Source organism: Gallus gallus, chromosome 2 (assembly GCF_016699485.2).
Source record: "Gallus gallus isolate bGalGal1 chromosome 2, bGalGal1.mat.broiler.GRCg7b, whole genome shotgun sequence".
Taxonomy (NCBI): domain Eukaryota; kingdom Metazoa; phylum Chordata; class Aves; order Galliformes; family Phasianidae; genus Gallus; species Gallus gallus.
Genome location: NC_052533.1, coordinates 89,117,563 through 89,121,949, shown reverse-complemented (window position 1 = coordinate 89,121,949; position 4,387 = coordinate 89,117,563). Strand labels below are relative to the sequence as shown.

At 36.5% G+C, this 4,387-nt stretch overlaps 1 long non-coding RNA gene across 1 annotated transcript; it reads left to right on the top strand.

Annotated features, from left to right (window-relative positions):
• Nucleotides 1-262: 262 nt before the first annotated feature.
• LOC121110095 lies at nt 263-3,187 on the top strand. The gene is made up of 2 exons (XR_005857906.1): nt 263-480; nt 2,880-3,187. It is a non-coding gene; the product is annotated as an uncharacterized LOC121110095 (long non-coding RNA).
• Nucleotides 3,188-4,387: the final 1,200 nt, after the last annotated feature.

Below are 4,387 nucleotides of genomic sequence, written 5' to 3'. Positions count from 1 at the left end.
TATCCTTCTGATGCATCCTATCTGAAAAGGATCTCTTTGAGACTGCAGTGTGGCCTAGCCATATTTTAAAATATTTGAGACACTCTTGGATTGTACAAAAATCAAACAACTTTGTCTATCAAAAACATGAGCAGAGATGTTAAAGAAGGATTTCACAAACATCTTTTTTTTAAAAAAAAAGATGTGACTTATTTACCTGTCTTGACTGATGGAAGCAGTAATTGGACATTCAAACTGGGGGAACACAAAGTACACAAAAGCTTTATAACCTAGATAAGTTGACTATTCTTCTGAAGATTATAAATAAAGAGTAGGTGTTCATAACACATAGTGAATTATGCACCCATGGTAACTGTGGAACAGGGCTCCGGGGACAGATGTTTCCTGAAGCCATTCTCTGTGCCTGTAACACTAAATCCAGAAGAAAACACTACTAGAATTTCTCCATGGGAATAGAGCTACAGAAACCGTCCTGTACTGGTGGGTAAAAAGTCTGACACAGGTACACCATTGGGACTGAACAGATCAGAATCTAACAACTAGAGAGGGAAATGATTTACTCAGATTCTAAAGCTACTACTTCAGATCCAGGTCTAAGGACAGATGCCAGCACTTTCGTGCTTGTTAATTTTGTATATACTAGTAGCAGCTGCTAACCAGAGTGACCTGTTATTCTAGAACATGGCCTTGCTTCACCCTGAAGTAGGGATATTGTTTTACAAGTTGATTCATTCTCTCTTCAGATTTGCTTCATTTTAGCAGACAATTTTACTGTGAACTTCTCTGTGCTAAATCAGCATTTGCAATTTTCTGACTTACACTTTTCAGCCTTCTGGCTATAGTTGTTAGACAGAGGGCCTGATCAGTTAACTAACAAAGAGCGGGGTTCACACTAGAATTCAGGATTAAGCACCTTGATTTTGTAATGTCAACATTAAGGCTTTGTAGCTCACTCCTTAGCACCTTCTACTTAAGATCTACTTGAGGTCTGTAGCTTATGATTTCTTCATTACCACCTTCTCCCTTCCTCAAACCGTATATCTGCTCTCCACAGATCCATTTTTTATGATCATTTTTCACACTTTGTTAGGCTCAGACTGAGCTCTAGAAGAAAGACGAGAAAAATCAGTCTGTCTTGAAGAGGATGGGTGCTCACAAGGACAATTCAAACTGCTGGATGGCAAAGGGTTTGCTTCAGCTAGGCCCCCTCTGTAGCTCATGTTGTTCAGGGTTGCTAAAAGTACAGAAAAAAAAAAAGGAACCCTAAAGTGAGAACCTGCTTCTGTTTCCTCACATATTATGTTTTCTGCTTTCTGATCACATAGAATTGTCCACAGTTCAGGATGCCAAGGTATCAGGTAGAAGAGTGTCATGGAGAAGTCCGATAAGCAAAAAACTCACACTATCTTGAGGAAATAAAGTTATGCATGTGGGCTGATGTTAAAGAAGCATCTTTTAGCTAGTGAGCTGAAATAACCTGATAGAGTGATCTTTGAGAACCAACATGGAGGTCCTAAATGTCATTCTCACATAATGATTTTTAACAGTACAATTACACTCTCATGAACCAAGTTTGAATGCTTGTTACCCAGCAGATGTCTGCATAGTTGGAATCGCCTCATAGCAAAAGAACTATGTGGTTTTGAGTACTAGATGAGTTGATCCAGGGTATGTTATTATTCTGATCTAGCCTGGTGGTCACTAGAAGATGACAATTCTATTTTCTGCTTATTTTCCTCTTTCTGAATCTTCCCACAAGCACATAAATAAAACCTGCCACCAGATTGCATCTCACTGGTACTGAACTCCTTGCTAGTCTTTGATGGCCTTCTTTTATCTTTCCAATTGTACCCAGATATTTCTCTAGTGTTCTGCTTCTTTCCTTTTGTGTGTTCCTTCATAAGTGCTTTTATTCTATAGCCTCCAGATAGTTCATGCTGTACAGTATCACTAATAAAGTCTTCAGTCTTAGCCAAATTGCTGATATTGAGAGCCAACACGTAAGTATGAAATGAAGCAACAAACTCTCCATTACATTATCTTCATTAGAAGTAAGATATCCCTATTGTTTAGCAGCTACATATACTACTGAAGTTCTGACAGAACTGTTATATTATGGAATTTAAAGTCAGTTTTACCGATGTAGTTCCTAAAACTCATTCAAGATGACAATCTGGAAGAATCCATTGGTTGGGTCATAAAGGCCTACAGGTCCAGCATAATTCCTGCTCTAGAAAACAGATGTCAGTTTGGAGCAATTTGTTTTAGTATCATAGAAACAAAATCATTAAGGTTGAAAAAGACACAAATTATCTTGTTCAACTGTCAGCCCACCACCACCATGCTCACTAACCATGTCCCTCAGTGCCACAACCACACAGTTCTTGAACACCTCCTGGGATGGTGACTCTTCAGGCAAAAAAGAAAAAAGAAATTCCTAAGAAGCTCATATATCCAAGTTTCTCACAGTTAATGCCATCATCAATCTATTCCTAAAGTGTTCCATCTGCCGGCAGCCTCAGTTAAAGAAATAGCCATGATTAGAAGTTACAAAAAGTGCTTCCAGAATTTTAGTTTATCTCCACCATCAAAGGAGGGAAATTTTATTATGGTTTAAAAGATTAACAGAACAAGCCACACATTTTTGGCTCTCTTGTTCGTTTGTAATAGAAGTGAAATAAGCTCTAGTTGTACTTTAAAAAGAGAAGTAGAGAAAAGAACAAGGCTCTCCTAGGGTCCTTTATGAATGTTCTTCTTTGCCTCCCTACTGCTTTCAGCAGTCTTGCAAAAAAGCAATGTATAGGTTAAGGAAATCCAGCACATTGCTTGTGCATTTGTGAAAGTAATGGATGAACATGAAATATCGTGTCTGTTCACAGCAAAAGGGACTACAGAGAAGCAAAGAATATGGAAAGAAAGCAAACACTACCTGTCTTCATAGAAACCAAATATAATTTCAAAGGCAAGAGGGAAGATCCAGGGATCTACAGTTCAGTCCACTGCACATCAGTCTCTGCAAAGGTGTTGGAGCAACTGATCCTGGAAACCACTTCCAAACACATGAAGAAATTGTCATTAGTTTAACAACACATTTAAGTTGTTATGAAAAGTTTACAACTGTCATTTCTAAATGAACAGTAGTGGTGTCAGATATTTCTCAAGAAGTATAATTGTGTTTTCTGGAAAAGCCTAATGTTTTCATATTTCTTCCCTTCTAAAATGAAGCAAAGTTAATATTTCCCCCAGGACTTTTAAAAATCTACCTAAGGTCAATTTAGATGAAGTTTTAATTCTGATTTTTTGTTTTTGTTTTTTGTTGTTTTTGCCTAGCTAATAATAACCAACACAGTCCTGAACTAAATGTTTTTTCCAAAATGAAATATTCAAATAGTCTATCATGACAAGATTATAAAAAAGTTATCAAAAAGCTTTGCTTTGATTGAAAGGAAAAAACAAACAAAGTACAGTCAATACTGACACATTCCCACAGAACATTAACAACTGATTTAATTGGCATTTTCCTCATTGAGAAACATTCTGCTCGGGATTTCTGAACTCCTTCTACTGAGAAGTGCATAGAATCATTGCTCTGACCCAGGCAACCCATCATACACACAGTATTTTTTGAGCTGACAAAAATATATGTTGTAATTATTGATCTTTTTAAGGTGGAATCACTTTACTATATTGTTCTATATAACTAGAACTGTTATATAACCATTCTATAATTACTATGTTGTTCTACCTTTGTCATAACAAGGAAAAGCAGAGAAACTTTTCCAAGAGGGGTTTCTCAGAGGGACAGTTTCTTCATGTGCTTTCCTTGAGACAACCTTTTTATGTATTGTTTTTGCTCCAGACCATACCAAGAAGTCACATCTAGTTCTTTATTTGGTCATTCAACATTATTGCTCAGTTACATGGAAGACTTCGAATATTCATCACCTAATAGAACTAATCTGTGGAAAAAAAACATAATGGAGTTAATGAGGTGTTTTTAAACCAGAAGCTTTAAAAGCATTCAAAAACATTTTCAAAGAATGATACCAGACTGATACATGTTAACTATAAAGGCTTTCTTGATGCACAGCAGGCTTGCATTAAATCACAAGGGCATGTTAAACCCATACAAGTGTTTTACGATGATTTAGTCAATTTGCCACTGTTAATCTTATATTTACATTAGCATTTGTACTGTGAACTACTTTTGCAAATTACTGCATTCCTTTTATTTTAATCATTTTAGATTAATTGAGTTTAGAGAAGAGATCAGAAATTACTATTCTCCATTACTTATTTATCCAACTTATCAGAGAATTTGTAAGGATAGCAAACATCTACTACTCTCCCCATCTCTCTCCCCAGGATGACTTTCTGTGAAGGTTTC